The sequence below is a fragment of the Diabrotica virgifera genome, chromosome 1 (genome assembly GCF_917563875.1).
Source record: "Diabrotica virgifera virgifera chromosome 1, PGI_DIABVI_V3a".
Classification (NCBI taxonomy): Eukaryota; Metazoa; Arthropoda; class Insecta; order Coleoptera; family Chrysomelidae; genus Diabrotica; species Diabrotica virgifera.
Window position 1 is genome coordinate 147411155 of NC_065443.1, and position 24777 is coordinate 147435931.

Below are 24777 nucleotides of genomic sequence, written 5' to 3' on the forward strand. Positions count from 1 at the left end.
CAAAATTGTAACTAATTACAAACAAAGAGATTCGCATCGGCAAGGCCTATGTGAACCTAATAACGACTTAAGTTAAGACTAAGAGTTATTGCTCTTTAAAGGATGGTTATTGCCGAAGAACCTCGAACAGGATCCATTCCATCTCAAATAACCCGAACGTGGTGCAATTTTTTTGGAAAACTAAAGAAAAATATTTTAAAGATCACTAAAAAACCTTTCAAATGAGCGCTGATAAAAGTTTTTTGCATAAGAAATGACTGACTTATGAGGAAAATAAAGTAGCTCCCTGTTTTTCTTTTTAGAAATGTAACAAATAACTCCTCGTCATTACAATCCTTGAAATGAATAGCTTCCCACTAGAAATTAATTTTATTTGGATGTAATTGATATTTTTATAACGTACAAAAAAGTGCATTTTTCTTAAATAAACCTAAAAGTATTCATGATAAGAAAACAAAAAAAAATCTAAATTTTCAGTAAAAAAATTTTACAATAATTAATATTTGAAACATTTTTTCATATGAAAAAATTATAAAAATGTCATTATCGATTTAATCAACTATTTTTTCTAAACTAAGCATTCCAAACCGGTCAAATAACATGGATCGTATCAATTATACCTAAATAAAGTGAATTTTAAGTGGAAAACTATTCATTTCTATTAGGATTGTAATAACGAAGGTTTAATTTTTACATTCCAAACAAAAAAAAGCAGGGAGCTACTTTATTTTCGCCATAAGTCAGTCAATTCTTATGCAAAAAAACTTTTGTCAAAGCTCATTTGAAAGGTTTTAATGAGCTTTAAAAGGTGTCTGTTAAGTTTTCGCAAAAAATTGTACCACATCCGAGTTATTTGAGATTGAAGGTTCTCCATTTCAAGGTTCTTCGAAAATAACCATCTTTTAAAGAGCAATAACTCAGCCTGTTCGATGCAAATATGTTTGTTTTTTATTCGATAAAATTTTGTCCTTAATGATTTTTTCTAAAAAATTAAACTTTTTTAAGTTATCCATGAAAAACGGTTATAAAACGTCAGTTTTTTTAAAGAAAAATACATAGTTTCAATCGCTTAAAAGTTAGAAAATATTATAGTTATTTTTATTGAAAAAAATTTCCATCCCCTAGATGGATTTGTTTTCACCCCCAGGGCAAACGCCCGGTTCGGCATAGGGTAGATTTTAAAGAAGAGGGCCAACCGAGCTTAAATCCAAATTTTCATTAAAATCGGTGTTGATTCTCAAAATTCCACGGTTTTACAGTTTTTTACCGCTGATGAATGGTCTATATGAATATTTAATTTTTGTAATGTTTTTTTAACGATCTTTTAGATTATCCGTCATACCCTTGGTCCGGTGCCCTGACGGATAATCGAGGTTCCACTGCACACACATTTTATTAACGCGCGCTTTACAGAAGCGCGCGTTGCACGCTGCGTTAACACCCGAATGTTGTCAACGGGCCGGGCGCTTTGAAATCGTTGGTTTTCTGTGTTACTCTTCAGTTGATTTCGCACTTTTGGAGCAGATGAAGCTAGGACCAAAAATATCCGGACAAATAATCCCGACCAAAAAATCCTCACAAATTATCCCCGGACAAAAATCCCCACAAAAAATCTCCACAAATAATCCGCACAAATAATCTACAAACAAATAATCCCAGGAAAAAAAATCCCCACAAAAAATCCCGGACAAAAAATCCTCACAAATTTTTTTGGACAAAATATCCCCGGAAATATTTGCTACCGAATAATTCTCTAAAAGTTTTCCCGTGAATGCAATCGATGCAAATGATTTTCAGCCTCAGTGCATGAAAGTTATAGCAATCGGCATGAAACCAGTTTTCGGCACGAAAATAATGATTAGCAATTAAAATTAAGCATAAATTATAATTTGATTACCAAATTTCGAATTCCAATTGTGAGTTTTTTTGAAAAATCGTGAAAGGTATGGGGAATAAGCTAAGACTGTGGGAATCATGTTTTACTTATTGTCTATTCTGTTCTTTTTGTAAATGTAACGTCAAAAATATTTAGTCATCATCATCATCAATGACGTTATAACTCTTCTAGAGTCTTTACCGCGTTTACTATTTCCTTCCATATGTCGGTCCTGTGCCACTATTTCCCATTGTTTCACTCCGATTTTCTCCAGATCTTGTCTGACTGCATCTTTCTACCTTTTTCTAGGCCGCCCTACAGACCTTATCCCATCTGGCCTCTACCCGAGCAGCGATGTCTGGTTTGATTTATGGATAAATTTTTAAAGTTTTTTATACACATAGATCCTCAATTACGTTTTTTTAAAAGCCGGACATCGAATAGTAATACCCGTAAATTTATTCCCAAAACCACCAGAAAAGTCAAAATAATCGAAAAGCTTCTTATAACTTTCCTGGCGATGCGTGGAATGGATTTTTTGCATTAGTATAATCAAGATTATCGTTTGCAGTACCAGCAGTTATCATCATGAATAGACAATGTTTTAAACAGAGTTATTCAAAGCAGAATGAACAAAAGATTTAAGCCAATTACAACATAATTTCCACAGCCTTAGCTTATTCCTCATATCTTCCATATGCCAGGGGAAAACTTTTAGAGAATTTCTTCATGTGCCATCTCCTCTAAGAAGGTTGGCAACCATCACGGCAATTCGCACTTTCTATACCGCTGCTCTAAAGTGATCAGCAGAAGTGCAATTAAACCAAGCTCTCAAATTGTTTAACCAGGAGATGCGTCTCCTTCCGCGTTTAGAGAACTATTCGGCAGCAAAAATTTCTTGGGGATTTTTTGTCCGGGATTTTTTGTGGAGATTTTTTGTCCGGGGATTATTTGTCCGCGGATTATTTGTGGGGATTATTTGTGGGGATTTTTTGCTGGGATTTTTGTCCGGGGAATTTTGTCCAGGAATAATTTGTGGGGATTTTTCGTCCGGGATTATTTGTCCGGGGATTATTTGTCCGTACCCCTAGCTGAGGATATAAACGATTGTACTGGCTTTCAGTCAGCCTGCATGAGAAAATTGGGTATACGCAATGGCTCATATGAATAAAAATGAGAATGTAGTTGAAACTCCAAATGTTGGAGTACATACTCCACATAGAGAGTATCTACTCTTATGTACTGTGAGTAGAAACTCATCACATTAAAATATTTTTATTCATATGAAATGAAGTATAAACTTATACTAAGTATCAGAATAAACGTAGAAAAATTTTAACGGTGATTTTATACCGACATCAGAAACGCTGCGAAAGAAAACTAAGATAATTGGGTGGTATGAATAAAAACGGAGTATAAACTCCAAGTTCGTTCTCATCAGTATGAGCCTCGAAAAAAACTGAGATAATTGGGTAGTATGAATAAAAACGGGTATAAACTCCAAGTATGTTCTCAGGAGTATGAGCCGCGAAAAAAAACTGAGATAATTGGGTGGTATGAATAAAAACGGAGTATAAACTCCCGAGTATGTTTATAGTCCGTTTATACTAAGAGTTTATACTCCGTTTTTATTCATATCACATAAAATACTACTACATAGAAATTCATCGCACGGTCAACGTGTACTCACTAAACAGAACAGACTATCAAACAGCATGACCTGTTTTCAAGCCGCGTGCACGTGACGGCGTAGCAGAAACTGGCGTTCTCGCGGTCCACGCAGCTTGCAACTCAATTGGAAGCAGCTTGCACTCGGCGGCTCAGCTTGAGTGTGCAGTGAATAAATTCAACTCACGTACTGCTGAACCGCCAGCGATCGCACTCAGCTTTCTTGCAACGTGTACGCAGCTTAAAAAGACGCAAATATGCATCGAGCCTTAGGTTTCTTAATTTTCTCCTTATATTTGAAAAAACTTTGTTACGCCCTTTTTCTACTTATCTATGATATTTTTACCAGATCTATCTATTTTTTTACCTATCGATCTATCCATCTTTCCTAATTTATCTCTGGTAATTTGTTCGGTTAGACCAAATACCAATTCCAAAAGCTAGTTTCGAACCCACGACTCGCTCTCCACTAACCATCTAGCTGCCGTTCGCAGTATATTCATTGGTGGTATACAATGTATGATATGCCTTTTTATTACACGCTGTATATGAATACACGGTAATGGTATAATTATTAAGAGGATGGGTACGTATTTTCGGCTGCATGCTATTCAAATGGGGATTCATTTTTTCGAATACTCAGAAGCAAATAAGTATTTTTGAAAAATTTAAACGCAGAATGAAAGATTACGTTATTAGCGAGGGCCGAAAGTCCCTGAGAACTTCTATTTTTCAAAATTATTTTCAAATTTTTCAAAAATATTTATTGGTTTTTTCAGGATTCGAAAAAAATGAACACAATGTCCGTGGTAATATTTTCCAAATCTATCTTTGTTACAACCCACTCAGTCGAATAGAATTTTGTCAGATACTGTCAGTCAGACAGTGATAATCAGTGAAAATTTTAATTATTTGACGTGGCATCGGGAATATTTTGAGTTGTTGATTAAATAATATTGGTATATAGTGTATTTGATAAATAATTGATTTAAAACGTGAACTAAATAAAATGTTATTTATTTTGTATTATTTGTGGAAGATCCAAGCAGAGTATACATCAGGATAATATATTCTGTGATCCAAGTATTTTGTTGTTAAAGATGTTCAAAATTGTAAGCGTTCCATAGTAACAATATATTATTAAAAAATCACTTTAACACTTTTCCTCTTTTCTCGATTGAGTATTAGTTTTTGTTGTACATATAAATTATTACAATCAGTGAATACATAGTTAGTGAAAAAATTATCACATTTATTAACTGAATTAATAATTTGCAATTTTAAAAATAACAGTTATCCAAGAACATTCAAAAGCCATCTCTTTAAATTAATGATGACATTTTCAAGTAGAATGACATTCTAGTAAGGTTTACATATCCATCCCAGTGTGAATATTACTACATGCAATTTGCCGTGTAAAGACAGAACAAGTAGGGATACCCGTAAAATATTTGCGAATTATGTACCGATGGCCTTAAAGGATGTATTATTGACTTGAAATATTGATCCAAAAATAAAAATAGTTGTTACCTATACTTTTACTTAAGGGGGTAGGCGCAAAATCTTGGGCCGACGCTATTTAAATGCATTCATTTTTTCGAATCCTAAATACGACTAATAAATATTTTTAAAAAATTTAAACGCAAGATGAAAAATTGTATTATTGCCGAGGGCCGAAAGTCCCTTAGAATAAACAAAAAGTTTATTTTGTACTTATGAAATTTTTAAAATTAAAAATCACACTAGATGGTTCTTTTCACCCCCGTAACTTATTAAAATAAACATTATACAAGTTTTCAGAGACTTACGGCCCTCGGTAAAAATGTAATCTTTCATTCTGCGTTTAAATTTTTCAAAATACTCCTGCGTTTTCTCAGAATTCGAAAAAAAAATGAATGCATTTAAATAGCCTTGAACCAAGATTTTGCGACTACCCCCTTAAATTTAACGAAATACATAATAGAAAAGCATAAAAATTTTTAAATTATACTTAATATAATTATTATTGTAATCCAAAATGTTTATCAAAAAGAAATTCTAATTTCCTGTCATGGGAATTAACATTCTTTAAATTATGTGAAAATAAAAGTGACAAAAAATTCTCATAATATTATATACAAATACTCCCACGCGAAGCGTTTAAAACGCATATCGGGCTTGAATATATAATTGCAGTTGGTTTTAAAATTTATGTTTTAAATGCAGTAGTTTTCACACGAGTCCATCAAGTCACACGAGTATATCAAAAAGAAAAACGAATAACATTTCTTAACAGATCAGGATCGGATATGTTTCAACACCATTTTTATGTTTATTATAAATTTATTTAAAACATTATTTTAAATTATTTTCAATATTAAACCTTATATACAGTGCGTCCATAAAGTAACGTATAAATGCATTATTAGCTAAACAAACATTATTACAAATTCCTGAAAGAGGTCGATTTTTATTTCTAAATTACGATTTTTTGGCATATATCGTTCTAGTGACGTCATTCGTCTGGGTGTGATGACGTAATCGGTATTTTTTTTAAATAAGGATAGTGGTCGCGTGCTAGCTAATTTGAAAGGGTATTCAATTATCTATTCAGAAATATAAACAAAACATAATTATTTGTACAGGGTGCCCCAAAAAATATTTTTAAATTAAATTAATTGACACAAAAAGAAGAATGCATATAATTTATTTAATTTAAAATACGATTTACTGTTGTCAAAAAAAAAGGATAAATATTTATTTGAAAAATAAATATTGTTTTTCGTTTAAATTCAATGTTAAAGCTGCCACCCACCTGCCAATAAATAAAAAAATATGGCATTAATAAACCATTGCTGTTGTGCCTATTTTTATTTATACAGGGATTGAATTTATTACGATTTTCATACAAAATTGGTTATAACTTCATAAATACCCTGTATAACATAACAAACCTTTATATTTTTGTGATGGAGAAGTAAACAGGATTTCGAAAATAAAATAAAATATAGGGTGTTCTATTTAAAAAACATAAGTTTGGTCTGCCACTGTGTTACCGAACACCCTAACTAATTTTGTAATATGAAGCTCAAAGTTGGCTACAATTTTTGTTATTAACTTTTATTGCTATCTATTACTATATCGGATCTATTGAGCTTTACCCCACTAATCAATCACCCTGTATATATTAATATATGCCAAAAAATCGTAATTTAAATATAAATATCAACCTGTTTCGGGAATTTCTAATAATGTATATTTAGCTAATAATGAATTTATGCGTTATTTTACGGACGTACTGTGTATGGATTTTATAATACAGGGTGTCCCGAAAAGATTGGTCATAAATTATACCACACATTTTGGGGTCAAAAATAGTTCGATTGAACCTAACTTACCTTAGTACAAATAGGCTCACAAAACAAGTTACAGCCCTTTGAAGTTACAAAATGAAAATCGATTTTTTTCAATATATCGAAAACTATTAGAGATTTTGTATTGAAAATGGACATGTATCATTCTTTTGGAAGGAACATCTTACAAAATTATAGTGAAATTTGTTCACCCCATAAAAACTTTATGGGGATTTTGTTCCCTTAAACCCCCCCAAACTTTTGTGTACGTTCCAATTAATTTATTATTGTGGTACCATTAGTTAAACACAACGTTTTTAAAACTTTTTTGCCTCCTATTATTTTTTCGATAAGTAATTTTTTATCGAGATGCGGCTTCTTTTTCAATATATTTACGTAAAAATTTTATGGGGGTTTTGTTCCTTTTAACCCCCCAAATGTTTGTGTACGTTCCAATTAAACTATTCTTATGGTATCATTAGTTAAACACAGTGTTTTTAAAACTTTTGCCTCTTAGTCTCTTTTTCATAAGTCACCTTTTATCAAGATATAGCTTCTTTTTAAAAAATACCTAAAAATGTAAATTATAAATAAATTTTCAGATTATTAACAGGTCTCTATAATCGTACTTAACCATATATAAATATGTGGTGGATTCGATAAATATTCAAAATATCTCGACAAAAACTGGCTTATGGAAAAAGTACTAAGAGGCAAAAAAGTTTTAAAAATATTGTGTTTAACTAACGGTGCCATAATAATAATTTAATTGGAACGTACACAAAAGGTTGGGGGGGGGGGGTTTAAGGGAACAAAACCCCCATAAAATTGTAATGGTGTGCGCAAATTTTACTTTAATTTTTTTTTAAGATGCTGCAGCCATAAAAATGCCACATATCCATTTTCAATAAAAAATCTCTGAGAGATTTCGATATATGAAAAAAAATCGATTTTAATTTTGTAACTTCAAAGGGCTGTAACTTTTTTTGTGTGCACTATTGTATATAGGTAAGTGAGGTTCAGTCAACCTATTTTTGACCCCAGAATCTGTGGTATAATTTATAACCAATCTTTTCGGGACACACTGTATATTGCACGTCGTTTGAATTGGGTATTTTGATTTTTCCTTTTGTTTTAAAATAATTGTTTGTTATTTTTTTACAGTATAAGAAAAATTTAAAATATTGCCCGGTACTTCTTTTGTTACGGGTGAAAATAATTACAGTCAGCCGCGATCCACTCAGCAAAACAAGCAAATAGGTCAATAGAAAAATTCGGGAGAAGTTTATAGGACATTACGGTAAAACAAAGAATTGCACAGTCACATGGAGATATAAAAGAGGAACACGTGATAGTCAAAGTAAGCAAAAAATAGACAAAGAAACCCCAAAGTCAAATCTAATATAGGTACAGTGCATACTTAAAGTATGGAAAGATAAAATAAATATCCCTGACACCCAGTATGATACAGTAATAAAACGTTTGATGATCTTGTGATGTATACAGGGTGCTTCATTATTAATTGTCCATATAGTAATTGGAGAAACCTTAGCACAAAATACGAAGAATCAACCTAAAACACTTAAATAAAATGTGGTTTCTTACTGAGTTACAGGGTGTTTTATCTAAAAATTTAAAAACTATTTTGCTCAGCATTTTAAAACTATTCGACGTATTCGTCATCCCTGACGGACCCCACGTTTGATTTTGATATCGTCGGATTCTCCTGTCTCTCTCCTGATAGATGATGTTTGATTCCAGTACAGATTGCCGATAATCCTTAAATCACAGGTGTTTATTCCAATATTTGTTAATATATCCATCAGCTTGTCGTGCTTTACTATGTCGAACGCTTTATGGTAATCAATGAAACTTGCATAAATATCGCAATTTACGTCTCTACATCGTTGGAATAGCACTTGTATACAAAAAGTGCTGTTTAAAAGTACTTTCTTTTTTTGAGTATCGGTTTCATTTCGTTAAATGATTATACTGTTAGTAGGTACGTCGTGATTTACAAAAACTGTCAGAAGATACGTTGTGATAGTGTTTGAAAATTGGCTTAACAGCGATAAAAATCAGATTAAAATAGTATATTTAATAGAGCGTCAACAATTTGAATTTTGAATAATAAAAAGATATGGTGACAGGTAATAATAATATTTATGTAATACCAAAAATTAAGAAATTTGAGTATGTTTTACTTGTTGCATTATTTGTAGGACACGAACATGCGAAGAGGTAGGTATGTGAAATATTTAATAATTATTATGAAGACAGAACTTTTATAGCCCTTGGGACAGTATCTACTAAAATTGTTCATAAATTTGAGTAAAGTGGACAAAAACTGGTAGCTCTGCTATTCCACTGGAAACAAAACCTGATATGTATGTTTTGTCGATGGTTGAAGATACTCATGAGACTACTAGAATAGTTGCAACCGAAAATCAAATCAGTCAAACAATTGCTCATAAATATTAAAAAAAAAAAGAAAATGGCATCCCTATAAAGCACAAGTAGAGGAACGGAATGAAGTTCTGTGTTACAATCCTTTCTTCTAAGGGGGCTACTTCCCATTTAAAAGTCACGGTCAATAAACAAACTGCAAGAACTGGTCAGATGAAAATCGGCATTAATTGGTAGAGGAACACACGCAGTATCGACAAAAGATTAATGTGTGGGCTGGAATAATTATTACCATTATTTAACCTTTGTTTTTAAATAGAACCAGAACAGATGAAGAATAATAGGCATTTTTAGGATTGGAGATAGTTCCGGTACTAGCAAGACTCTTTACTGATGGTATAAATCTTCATCTTGTGAAAAAGATCAATTTTGTTTTCAGCAAGATGGAGCACCTTTCATTATCTTTCTCTTTCTCTCGTTTGGGAGTTTCTCGAGAATAGATTTCCAAATCGTTGGACTGAAAGAAGAGGAACTATCAAATGGAAAGCAAGGTCTTCGTATTTGACATCTCTAGATTATGTTTTATGGGCTTTTCTAAAAAGCAAATTGTACGTAAATATGCTACAGGCTATCAAAGAACTTAAAGTCATAATTACAGAACAAATACCTAACACCAATTTCTCCGGAAATAATAAGAAAAGTCTTAGATGATTTTGATTCAGAATTAATTTCTGTTTCCAAAGATAACGTGGTCGTATTGAATACCAACAACATTTTTTTCTTTAGGTGCTTTCTGTTTCGACAGCAATATTAATACAAAATAAAAATGTTTTTCCTAGTTTCTGTACCTATATTAATGACCAATATTAGCCTTACATTTACTTACTTTGTCCTAAACCTCTCTATCTTTAGGTGTAAGGCTGGTGGAGTTGAGTTTGGCATTGTAGTCTTCATGCTTTCCGATCTTGTGCTAGGTTTCTTGCGTTTTCCAATGTGAATACTTTCTTCCCAACTTCTTGTGTGACGTTTTTGCACTTTCCAATGTCAATCCTTTTATCTCGACTTCTTTCCTGATTTCATCTACCAACATAACTCTTGGACTTCCTATTTTGTTTTACCCCTGCATTCTCGTTTCAAACACTCGTTTTGTTAGAGTCTCGTTAGAATTTCTACACACGTGCCCGAACGATCTAAGTTGTCCCTCTACTATTTTTTCATTGATTGGTTCTAGTTTTAGGTTTTATCTGATTGTTTCATTTCGAATTTGTCAGTCCTCTTTTTGTTTGCTATTTTCCTCAGAAACCTCATTTCCACACCATTGACTCTGGATTTTTGCCTCCCCGTCAATGTTCATGTCTCGCTGCTATACATGATTGTTCTGATCTAACTACTGATCTGACGATTTCCGTATTTACTTTCTCCGGTATCTATTTTTTTCCCAAAAATGTTGGGAAATATTTTCATAGTGTTAAATATAAGCTTCCCTGATGCAACACGTATCCCTGTTTGATGCCTTGACTTGCAGTAAATTCAGTAATGTTTTAAAAGTATTAAATATGTTATTTTATTTAATAAATTAATATATAGTCATAAATAAAAATAAAGGCAGAGTGGAAGAAGAAGAAAATCTAATTATCCAATTGTATCATAATTTGTATTACATTAAAATATTTCGTGTTTAAAATATATAATGTTTTGTATTCACCATGTAATATAGGTACCGATTGAAATTACCCACTAATTTATTTTAACAATGGTAAAATAATTCTATGAATTTTGGACAAATGTTTATAATGTTACCAGTGCAGTTAAACTCAATAGAAAGTGCTTCTAAGAACAATTTGCCGGTGAATGAGAATATACGAAAGACGTTGTTGTTGTCGGAGTTTACCAGAACAATTTGGAAAAGACGGGATTTCCAATTTCCTAGAAAATATAAAAAGTAATGACAATTGGTAATTTGGATACTGTGAGATATGAAGAAGAGGTATATTGATGTTGGCCAATAGATCTGAAGGGATATTATTGATGGAAGGGGAAGTCAGCGAAGATAGTTTTTTGGCAAGAGAGAAGAGGACAGTGTAGAGAAGAGGACAGTGTATTTTCCAGAGAGCTGAAAGTAGCAGTTTTGTGTTGAAAAAGAAATAAAAAAAGTGTCGATCTTCGTTAATCAAAGCCTTAGAGGCACCCGTAAACACCAATTATTAAATATGTTTTTTTTAAGTTAACAATAAATTCAGTGACAAGATAGTTATACCAAGGTATCCAAATTTATATTTCTCTATGTCAATATTCTCTGTTGCGAAGATTTCGGTTTTCTTTGGTTTTGTCGACATCTACATAAAGACTCCAGTGTGATTGGACATAAACTTTTACAGAAACAATTTCGTAATTTTAAAAATTGACTTTAGTTTAACAGTTGTAATTCATTTTTGTATCTATACTGGGTTACTTTCTATTTTAAAAAATTAATTTGCGGTATTTTTCATATTTCTTTACATTTATTTGCATAATCATTTCATAGATAGTTTGTTTTACAGTTTATTCTATTATTAAAATTTGTGTTTAATTGTTTGGTATAATAAATTTTTTTAACATACGGTTATATTTTCCTTTTAAATTTTATTTTTCCATGAGTTTTTTCTGAGTATTGGTTTTTTTTATCATTTCTGTGATTTGATGACGTAAAACCACGAGATAATTTATTAATTTGGGCTAGTCCAATAAAAGTTTTGTTACATTAATAATTGAAAATAAGTATACGTATAATTTTTAAATATTACATAAAGAAAATAAGGAGAATCAAAACAATATATTTGATGATAAGACCCTACTGAATTATTTCTCCAATGGATTAGAATTGTGTACACGCAAACAAAATAACGACCATATTGAAAAACACAATTTTATCATACACAATATGCCAAGAAAAAAACTTATTTTTTGTCAATTCCGTCCAGACCTGATAATATGTATGGACGACAAGTTTTAGTGTCGTTTATAGCACCTCTGGCAAGCCCTGTAGGTTATCAGAATTGAAGCAGGTGCGCTTTACTAAACGAGGACCGTAATTTATCTATTATCCAGAACTATCCGGTAAGCACTTAGAATTTATAGCCAGCGGACAGCCGTATTTGTAAATATTCCATGAACAACCAGAAATTATTTGTGCAGATGGAGTTGATATTTTACATTATGCATGAAGTGGCATACGGATTTCTGGGTCACCTTTAAATGAATTAAATATTTCCAGTACATTCAGAACTACATCGTTTTTCTATGTGTTTCTATGAATTTAAAAGATACACAGAAAGTTCTTTTAATATAATATTAATAAGTATGTTTTTAGATGAAGTTGGTTTAATAATTGATAGGGAAGGCATTTATATATTCCCTACATGTTTATTTAGAATTCATTTTGTGTGTTTGTGAATTCTGTAAAGAAAATAATATTCGGGATAAATCCATAGCTTACGTATCGTAACAAGGAATAATATTTTTATATAAATAAAAAGAGATATTATGTTCTTTAAAGCTCAACCAAAAATTACTTTAAAACCGAAATAGGAACAACAGTTTAATAATATATAGAAATCGCTTTTGTGTTTGTTAACATTCGATTTCACAACACTTAATTTTGAGAAATAGTAAGTAAAATAGTAAAAATAAAAAACCAATGGTTTAATAAATAGTTTAGGACCTTAGTGTACCACATCCAAATTATACACAAAACCAAAAAAAGTGTAAGTAAATGGTTGAAAAAAAAAAGAATGTGTGTGTAGTTTGTGTACGCACAGTTATACTTCTATTATAGGGCAGTCAATAAGGGGATTTGGCTCCGAATTCCATTCTACTACATCGATTTACTTGGTATTTTTACAGTAAGTAGGGAAAAGCTCATGAAACAAAGTCTACCCTATGCCGATGTGCGCTTTTATCTTGGAGGTGGTTCCCACCCCTTCCCGGGAGTAAAAAATGTTTTGGTTAAAATAGCCACGGAAGAGAACCTAATTTTAAGCAAAAACCGTTCTATAATTATTTTTTGACAACTCAATACTTTTTGAGTTACTCGTGGTTGAAAATTGGCCATTTTCATTGACAAATGACACCTTTTAGGACGGATTATTGTGAATATTTTAAAAACTATGCATCTAACAAAAAAAAAACTATATGTATAAAATATTTCTGTAGGTTATAAAAAAACAAAGAGACTCGTTCCTTCATAAATCTTCTAGTTAAAATATAAAGAGGGATATGATAGGTAAGAAGAGTTTGTTTTTTTGCTGCATGCTCAAATCGGCTGCAATGACTCATTAAGTCTTAATGATTTTTCAGTTCTAGATACCAATTCCCACATTGAGTGTGAGAATAGACGGTTTTATGGGGAATATGGTATTCGAATGCACATGTCGATAAAGCACCTGTCTAAACAAGCTATTCAGACGAAATTGAGTTAGATTTTACACGCGGAAAATTAAACCGTTATAAGTTTAAGACGCCCTTTAGGGAGGACAAGGTATACGTGTGGGTGGGTATTCATCGAAATCGTATTATAGTCTTATATTTTATGAACATTTTTTAATGTCCCTGATATCTTTAGAAACAAAGAAAATATAAGCTTTTATTCTTTAGTATGACGTGTTTTAACTGAAACAAAACTAAATGAACAACAAAAAATAACAGTTAATAAACCTTAAAAACAGAAAGGCACGTAACGTTAACAATTTTGGTAGACACCTTAAGAAGTTAGTTGTCGACCAAGTGAGCAGTATGAACAGCGCAACATACGAGAGACGAGACTGTTTAATGGAGGCTCCGTGATGTATTGGGGTGAAATTTCCTTGAGAGTAAGTACGGATAAAGAGCGAAAGGTATATTGCACAAAGACCTTTCTGTGAAAACTTTGTTCCTTTTGCAGTATGTATAGGAAATAATTTCATCTTAGTGCATGATAAGACATGGCCTCCTCATGTATCGCATATCGTCAGTTAAAACACATATTACAGATTTAAACCGTCTAACTTCTTTGTTATTAAAGATATCAGAGAAACTAGAAAATAAAATGTTCACAAAATATGACACTATAACATGTATACCCACCTTTGTATCTTTTTCTCCCTACAGGGTGTCTCAAACTTTTGTTTAAGTTAAAACACACGTTAAAAAATAAAACCGTATATTTTCCTTGTTTCTAAAGATATGGACATCCAAAAAACAAAATGTTTACAAAACATAAGGCTATATTACTATTTTAATGGTAACTCACACTTGTACCTTGACCTCCCTACAGGGTGTCTCAAACTTAACATAAGAAAACCATTTCTATTCTTCCAGCTGTTATAAGTACAAAAACGAAGTTTTAGTAAACCTTTGCTGAACTGTGTAAATACCAAAGAAAAATCTAAAATAATAAAAAAAAGTTAGCGGAATCCGTTAATTTGTGTATACAGTTTTATTCTAAACTACCTAATAAAAATCAAAAACATCATGTACCAGTAGAAATTTTACTACTATAAACAAAAAGCTCTCACAGTGATATACAATTTACATACAGTCGGAAAAATTAAAGAATGCCCATGAACGATCACATCAATCACTTATTTTGTATTTGCTATCTTTTTCTATAAATGACAAACGTTTGTTATAAAAATAGATAGCAAATACAAAATAAGTGATTGATGTGATGGTTCATGGGTATTCTTTCATTTTTCCGACTGTAAACGTAGTAATAGTCCAAAACTATCTCGAAGTGACTCATCATTATACAAAAAACAATCTGTGACATTTTTATACAGTGAGGACGTAATGGTTTGCATACATTCATTTTTTCACGAATCAACGATTTTGGAAATAAATTCCGAAACAGTTCGACTTGAGTTTTTACATTATTAGCTTTTTTACATTATATATCATACTAGTGACGTCATCCATCTCGGCATGATGACGTAATCGATGATTTTTTAAAAGAGAATAAGGGTCGTTGCTAGCTCATTTTAAAAACTATTCACTTCTTCTTCTTCTTCTTCCTCTTTATAAGCAATCCTGCTTGTTCATTGGCGGATTGATACCTCTATGGAAGGTTGTCACTCCATCTTTTGAGCGGTCGGCGGATACTTCTTCTACCGATTGGTGATTTATCTCGTGCTATTTTGACCACACATGTCTCCCCCATTCTGGTTATGTGGTTGTTCCATTCTCTTTTTCTATTTAGTGTCCATTCGTTTATACACTGTACGTTATATTGTCTTCTAATATCTTCGCTCCTCTTTCGATCTCTCGGTGTATTTCCCGTAATTCTTCTCAGTAGTCTCATCTCTGGCGTTTCCAGTAGTATTTGTGTTGTGGCTGTATCAGGTCTTGATTCTGATGCATATGTCATTATTGGTCTTACACTGGCTTTATAAATTCTTGACTTCATCTCAGTGTTAATATGTCGGTTTCGCCATATAGTGTTATTAAGGCATCCTGCCAATCTATTTGCTTTTTGTAGTTGATTTCTCACTTCTTTGTCTATGTCTCCGTAACTTGACAATGTAATTCTAAGGTATTTTACTTCCATTACTTGTTCAATACTGATACCATCAATTTCTATTTTGCATCTGATTGGTTCTTTATTGATTACTAGTGTTTTGGTTTTCTGAGATGAAATTGTCATATTGAATTCTTTTGCTCTTATGTTAAATCTGTGGACTAATCTTTGCAGACTATCTTCATCTTGGGGTATCAATATTGCGTCGTCTGCTTAGCAGAGTATTTTTACTTGTTTGTTTCGAATTCTATATCCTCTTCCTTTATTGACGTTTTTGATGATTTCATCCATTATTAAATTGAAAAGCAATGAGTCTCCCTGTCTCATTCCGCTGCTTATATCTATAGATTCTCTAAGTTGTCCATCTATTCTGACTTCCATTTTGTTGTTTTGGTAGATGTTCTCAATCAATAGTTTTTATGATAATATCTAGAGGGACTTCTCTATTATACAGAAGATGGATTACATCTTTGAGTCTTACTCTCTCAAATGCTTTCTTTAAGGCAATCAGACATAGAAATGCTGGTCTATTATACTCTAGTGATTTCTCAGTAATTTGATTTATGATTAATATTGCATCTGTACACGATCTTTCAGTACGAAACCCTGTTGTTCATCTGCTATACTTATCCTCTGATTCATTTTACGTCTTGTAAGATTCAGTCCTCTATCCAGTAATATAAACATTAACTTAATTATTTATACAGGGTGTCCAAAAATTTTTTTGATTTAAGTTAATTCAGACAAAAAGAAGAATGTATGTAATTTATTTAATTCAAAATAAATACATGTTACTTCTGTCAGAAAACAGAAAAAAATAATTATTTGACAAATAAATATGGTTTTCCCATAAATTCAATGAAAGCTGTCACTGAACTGCCTCTTGGCAGTTTTAACATTTAATTTAAACGAAAAGCAAGGATTATTTCGGAAATAAACATTTTTACTGTTTTCTGACAGCAGTAAAATGTATTTTGAATTAAATAAATTACATACATTCTTCTTATCGTGTCAATTAATTTACTTAAACATTTTTTGGGGCATCCTGTATAAACTATTACGTTAATGTTTATATTACTGTATAGAAAATTGGATGAACCTTTCAAATGAGCTAACACACGACCCTTATTCTTATTTAAAAAATCATCGATTACATCATAACGACGATATCTACGCCAGAATGATATCTACACCAAAAAATCATAATTTAAAACTAAATCGACCTGTTTGGACATTTATTTCCAAAGTTTCCGATTCGCGAAAAAATGAATTTATACAAACAACCTTTATGTACTCACTTTATGTATTCTTTTAGATGGGAATTAGCCAAAATTTTAGTTTAAAAGTTTTATATACGAGAGTTATCCGGAAATTTCGTTATGTTTTAACCTGTAGCTGCTAGGGGCGGGACTAGCGCGGCCTTCTTAGCATCGTGGCGTTCCTCCGTTCGGCAGCTGTCCAGCCTAGCTAGCGGGAAGTCACTGACTCTTTTTGTTATTGCTGCTTAAACAACAGCTGCGTAAAATGTGTGCCGCGATCGAAAACCAGCCAGTTGTGAAGTGCGATAATACGATTCTTGTTGGCTAAAAACGACAAACCAATTGCAATTTATCGCGAAATTTGTGCTGTTTATGGGCGGGAACAATGTGATAACTGCAGGTTAGTGCAGTCACTGAAGGTAGATAGGAGCTATTACCTCCGATTTTGTTGAACCTCCATCGATTTGCATGAAAATTGGTGTGTCGTTAGAGGATATCTCAAGGAACAAAGGTTATATGGTGCCAACTTGCGCTTTTACCCTGGGGGTGGATGCCAACTCCTCCTCCGGGGTGAAAATTATTTTATTAAAAATAACCCCACAATTCGATAGAGCGACAAATTATAAGCAAAATTTGTTATATAAAGTTATTAAAATAAATCAAAACTTTTTGAGTTATTAAAAATCAAAGATTTTAATTTTTCGTGAGAAAAATGCATGCTTTTAACCGATTTTTCATAAATAACTCAAAAACTATAAGTTTTTACAAAAAAGTTATTATTATCAAAATTGAGGCTAATAAAAAATCAAATAAACTCCTTACTCGAAAAACTTTTCTATGTTAACTAAAAGGGAGTTTTGGTATAGGTAATTGGTATAGGTATAGGTATAGGTAATTGAATGTATATCTTTCGTCGAGTACCCAAATCTAAGTATTCAAGCTTAAATACCGGCAAAACGATGCATTTTATAACATAAACTTATTAAACATTTGTCAAAGCTTATAGAAATATCTATCAAATAAGCCCTCGAACAAGTTGATAGCATTTTTTTAGCAAAATTTATCCAAAAAATATTATTGTTTTTTTTGCAAATAACTCCGTTAATTTTTAAGATATCAGGTTCACCCAAATGCTAGTTAAAAGTTGATTCCAAAAGCTACTAAAAAGTCAAAACTAGTCTTAAACCTCTCACTTTTTTAACAATAAAAGGTTAAATGGCCTCGGTTACATAGTTCTCGCATCAAAATTGAAACTTTAAACGTTTCTATCTCGCTTATTTTGTATTCTACGAAAATAGTAAAATGGGTAGAGTATTTCGAACAGATAAAACTTAAATTTAGTTATATATAGTTTTTTGCGTATATTGAGTATTTTTGGAGTTATTATCAAAAGAAAATGAAAAGTACGAAATTTTAAAAAATCTGATTTTTTTAAATTGTATCTTTGTTTCAAAAATATGCATTATGCATTCTAAACCGGTGAAAATTGTTGAAATCATTAACTATGTTAACCTAAAGAAATTCTTGTGAGGATTACTACAAATTTTAATTTTTGTGGAAATGGCGTATGTTTTATTTTTTACTTTTTCCTAAAAAAATCGAAAGGGTTCTCTTATTTTCATCATAACTTGCTTAATTTTTATGCCATTAACTTCTACTGGAGCTCATTCGATAGGTGCTTCGAAGTACTTTGACAAGTGCTTAACAAGTATATTCTATTAAATGCATCGTTTTCCCGTTATGTAAGCTTGAATACCTAGATTTGAGTACTCGTAGAAAAAAATATACATTCAATTACCCATAACTCACTTTGAAATAACATTAGTGCAGTTCTTTAGGTGGGGAGTGTATTAAATTTTTTATTATCTTTAATTTTGGTAATAATAGTTTTTTTACAAAAGCTTATTGTTTTTGAGTAATACGTGAAAAACAGCTTTAAAACATGCATTTTTATAAGAAAAAATTAAATTTTTGATATTTAATAACTCAAAAAGTATTGATTTATATTAATAACTTTATAAAACAAATTTTGCTTAGAAGTTGCCCCTCTATCGATTTCTGGTATTTTTTTATTAAAAAAATTTCACCCCCGAGAAGGGGTTTACATCATGTCACCTTTGTACCTTGAAGTATCTTCTAACTACTCACCAATTTCCATGTAAATCGATGAAGGTTCAACGAAATCGAAGGTGAAATCCTTCAATGACTCCACTAGGTGGAGTGAGTGAATGTTGCATGAAATTCAAAAATGGCCGATCCAATGTGCACGATGAAGAAAGAAGTGGACGGCCAAGCATTGTGATTAATGAACTTGTCTCTTCAATTTAAGTAGGAGGTGTTTCCTCATCCGCCGTATAGTCCGGATCTTGCGCCTAGCGACTACCACCTGTTTCGAGCAAACAAGACCTGGCTTGCAACGCGGCGCTTTTATGAAGAGGCGGATCTACGCGACGGGGTTGAACACCTGGTTTAAATCTCAGGCAGAATTTTAAGACAATGGTACAGTGGAACCCCGATAAGTCGGCCCCCGATAACCCGGAAATTCGGCTATCCCGGACCGATTTTCATTAAACATTTCAACAATAAAAATATATGTAATATAATATTTGAGAGATAATGGGTATTTGTGTAACTTGAACTATACGATAATAAAAATGACTCATGACACAGTGCGGCAGAGCCACGGTCATTGTCTCGGATTATCGGAAACAACAAGCACTTGTTATTCCTTTATTTATTTCAAACTGTCTTTGTATTGTTTAAAAAATACTAAAAGACTATTTAAAAAATTATTTTTTAAACAATGGTCTTAGTCTCCACTGTTCTTAAATAACATAACATCGTTCCGATTGTGACCGTATTGTGTGTAGTATTATCCCAAGTATTACCCAATTTGTCATTATTTACGACATTGGAAATATTTACAAAAAAGTTATTTAATTGAACCGTATTAAGTTTACAGAAATTCTCAAATTAGTGATCTATTATTTTGATGATTACACACAGTTTACAATATAAATAACATTATTTTTCCTTTGGTTTTTTTATGAAGGACATTTATTTATTTGACATATGGGGTTTTGCAGGAAATTTTCATTAATTTATAGGAAAAACGATATTTATAGTGATAAACCAAAATAAAAAATGAACGAAAACTGGTGTTTACTTATAAAATCACACAACACAACTATTCGAAGGAACGTTAACCTGTAGAAACCTACTGACAGCCAAGCGATAAAGTTTCCCGCAAAAACACCAATAGGCATTAACAATTGTGGTTTTGAAGGAAATTGCGCTTGACATATGGGGTTTATGCGAAATCGCCTATATTTTTGTTTGCTTATATCTTGGACTACTGTGGTTTTAATGGATTTTCTTAGGAACGTAGGTAATTAGTCCTTCAATCCATAGATGGCGCAAGTCCATTTCCGAAAAAAACTGACATATGTGGTTTTTGCAAAGATCGCCTCAATTATAACGGAGTTTAGCTGTAAGTATACCGTATTTTATTAATTTTTACCATATTCTCCGGCTAACCCGGATTTTCGTTAACCCGGATCGGCCGTGGTCCTGATTAATCCGGCTTATTGAGGTTACACTGTATTTCAAAGCTAGTTCACCGCTATGATACGTACCTGAATTTGTTGGAGGATTATCTAGAAAAATAGTATTTGACTGTCTCTTTCAAATGTGTATAATAAATTTTTTTTCCTGTACTACTTGTTTTTTTTTCTATTCCAAAATGTAACGTACTTTCTGGAGAGCCTGCGTATAATATGGATCTTAAATATAATATAATGATAATAAATTGAATTTTTTATTTTAATGTTTTTCGAACTTTTTAGTTTCTATACTTTAAATAAAAATCCATTTATTTCAGGAATACTTGAAAAGTATAATAAACCTCAAAACCGATAATCTTATTTTCATTACGCTAATGTATTTGTTTTCATGTGAATACAGTGATGAATGGTTGTTTTGTATTTATTTACGAATAAACCGAATAGCTACTCTTTTTCTCATGCAACAAATATAAGTGGATAGAGTGTCTCATGATTATAGTGTAAGCCTCGGAGGGTGGCTAGACAATTAGTCATTGTCAGTGTGTTCTAATACTATACGATGTTGCTCAGCTTTTTACATTTTCAAGGAACTATGCTGCTACCTACTCTTTTAAAAATAAGAAACGATGAAATCAAGTTGAGTAGAAATTTTAAAATCGTTATGAATCCAGGAATTAAAAAATATTGACTATTTAAAGGTTGCACTGCTGTAGTGTATCTATTTAGAATTAATCTAAATATTGACCTGAATAAAAATATGACGGGGGAGGTGGTGGGGGAACACCAAAAAATGGGTTTTTTCGAATTTTGAGGAATTTCCGGCGAGAAAATGGCAAATCTGTCCCAGCCATTCAAAAGCATGAAAAAATACACTAAAAATAATTATTTCGCAGCTAGCCAAAAATTACCTACATAACCTAAAATTTTTTTTTAATTCAAAAATTTTTCCTGATCTCAATTTTGATCCAACAAATCTACAAAAAAAATGAGTATGTTTTTGGGCATAACGTTATACATTAAATTTTTTTTCGAAATAACAACTTTTTTACGATAGGGGACACCTGGGTCCACATAGGCAGCTAAAAATTTGGTTAGGAGTGTTTTTAAATATGTACTTTCGATTGCCAAATACCAAGTAAGAATCCAGCCGGTGCAGATTTTACCATCTTATCCCGCTATAGCCTTTACTTTGATAAAAATTTCTGTACCATATAATATGTATCTCTAAGAAACTATAGTCTGGTTAGATTATCGGAGAATAGGCCATTTTTGGGAAAAGTTAATTACCAGCAATTTTATTGCTGGAATCGAATCTTATGATGGTATATATTAATAATATAGGTCTGCAAAGTCCGCAGATAATTGATACTTTTTTATAAATAAAATGGCGCCCAAAAATCGTGTTTTTTTTAATTTTTTTCTCTAACTCCAAAGAATTTAACTTTACACCAAAAAACACCCAAATAAAAATTCACCATAATTAAATTCTGCATAGAGACGTGTTTTTCCCGATTTATTTCGAAGAAAATTATCCCCGGAAAATGCGAGTTTTTATAACAAAATCTTTAATTTTCAATTAGAATTTTAGATAAGTAATTGTTTATCAATAATTAAATAACTTGGTAATATAGAATCTCTTTTTGCATCGATTATAATTCCGGAAGCTTATCGAAATTTAATGAATAGTTTAGCAACAATTGGATTGTTAATGAAAGATTTATGGTCGCTATAATAACCACAATAATTATGATACATGAGAATAACTATGAGTTTTGTATAAAAAGACACTGTACCTATCTAACTAATTTTACGTAACTGAAATTGGACTATATAAGCGGCCTCAGGAATATTTTAAAATAATAAATAAATTTTTGGCTTATAAACAAATAGATTATCTCAGGAAATATTAAATTAAATTAAATTATAAAAAAAAAAGTCAAACTTACTAGTCAAGTTTTAAGAGTTGCTCTGAAAAATTATTATTTTTTATCGATTTTCGATAGGAAATAAAGTATTTCCATTAACGTTTTGGTATTCACAGAGTGCAGATCGTTAGATAATAGCGGATTAACACGAGTTTTTAACATATTTGAAATGTTATAGTGGAAAGTACCATGATTTGACTGCTGACTGGAAGTTAGGTGAATATTATTTGATTTACCAATTATTTGAGAAATTATTAAGCCTATCACTGAGTTACAGACTGTAATATGAGCTTAAATTTACCTTTTTTTTTTTAAATATAACTAGTTGTTTGTGGTTTTGGTAACCAGGATCACAGCAACATGTCAAACCCAACTTCAAACTCACCTCACACACAAATTTCCGACCCATCAACTTCTATTATACAATCCAATATCGATAATTCAAATAATACTTCTGTTCCCAAATCTTATGCAGCTGCTACCTCTACAAAACCGCTTCCCTTGACTCCATTGTCTGTGCCTTCTCGAGATCAAGCGATCCTCATGCCTTCTCTGCCCAATACTGTACTATTTGATTATATTAAAGCTGTCGGTACTATTGTTAAACCCAAAAACGTACACTTCGCATCTAGAATCTCCCATGGTCGTATGTGTATTTACCTGTCTTCTTCATTGCAAGTTGATAGTCTTCTTAGTACTCATCAAAATATTTCAGTTAATTCAACAGTTATTCCAATACGCAGACTGGTTTCACCTACCAAAAGGTTATTAATTTCTAATGTAAGTCCGTCCATTCCTCACGCCTTAATTGAAAAAGCGCTTCAGGATCTAGGGTTAACACTTACCTCTCCTATTTCTTACGTTAAATGTGGATCACCTGATGATGAATACGCCCATGTTTTAAGTTTCCGACGCATAACTTATATCTTACCTAGCAGTGATGATTTTTCTCTGCAAACATCGACTACCGTTATTTTTGAGAACTTAATTCACAGAATATTTATATCAACCGATAAACTAGAATGCTTTCTTTGCAAACATGTTAGACACAATGCAGAGTCATGTCCCAATATTCAAGACAGTTCTGCTTCCCTTGAGCCCCCTCCGATACAAATTAACTCATCAGATATTGAACAACCATCACATGCCATTTTAACTACTTGTAAAACTCTTCCGAATGTTTCTAACTTATCTTCCGAACAAATACCTTCACCTTCCTCCTATCTTGAGCTAAGTAATCAAAAAATTGGCGAAAAAAGACCACGTTCTACTGACAGTAACTTTGTTTCACCTCAACTCCTATCACCCACTTCTACTTCACCTCCAATTCCTAACTCAATACTTCCACCTGAGACCTGAACTTCTATACAAAAACCTGCCAAAAAGAAAGCAAAAAAATCCAAATCAACTGATCATGACTGTTACAAAATTAACCAAGAATCTCTCTCTATTATTATTAAACTATATGAAGATAACCCAGAATCCTTTTCACTTAATGTAACCCAACTTAGTGCATTTCTTGAAAACTCCTTTGGCACCAACGACCCTCTTTCTGAAGCCATTAAATTTACCACTGATGTACCGTCCTTAATGAAAGACCTCGTCCTAATCCATAACAATGTCAAAGAAAGATCTTTAAAAAATCGTATAACTCGCCTTGTGAAGAAAATAAAGCAACAACTCTATTCCGATCAACTTGATTTCACTGAACTGCTCAATGACGATGGTAACGGAACTGACTCCTCCATTCCTTCTCAAAATTAGTTACATTCAGTGTGATACAATGGAATTGCAATGGATTTTATCCTCGCCTAGAAAGAATTCAAAAGATTATTTCCTCTCATAAACCCGACATATTTTGTCTCCAGGAAACAAATTTTAAAACCGACCATCAAGGCAAACTTAAAAACTTTGAAGGATATCATCATATTCGCACAAACTGTAAAAGAGCTAGCGGTGGTACCTCAATATTTGTATCTAGTGATTTAAAGTCCTCCCTCCTGCCTTTAACTACAAATTTAGAAGCAGTGGCGGTTACTGCTTGGTGTCCAAACAAAATTACTATTTGCAGCATTTACATTCCTCCTGACCATCCCCTCAACGAAGAAGAGTTAGTCGACTTAATATTTCAACTTCCCCATCCGTACCTTCTTGTTGGTGACTTTAATGCCCATAACAGAATTTGGGGCTCACCCCATACTTTTGGTAAAGGCAAAGTT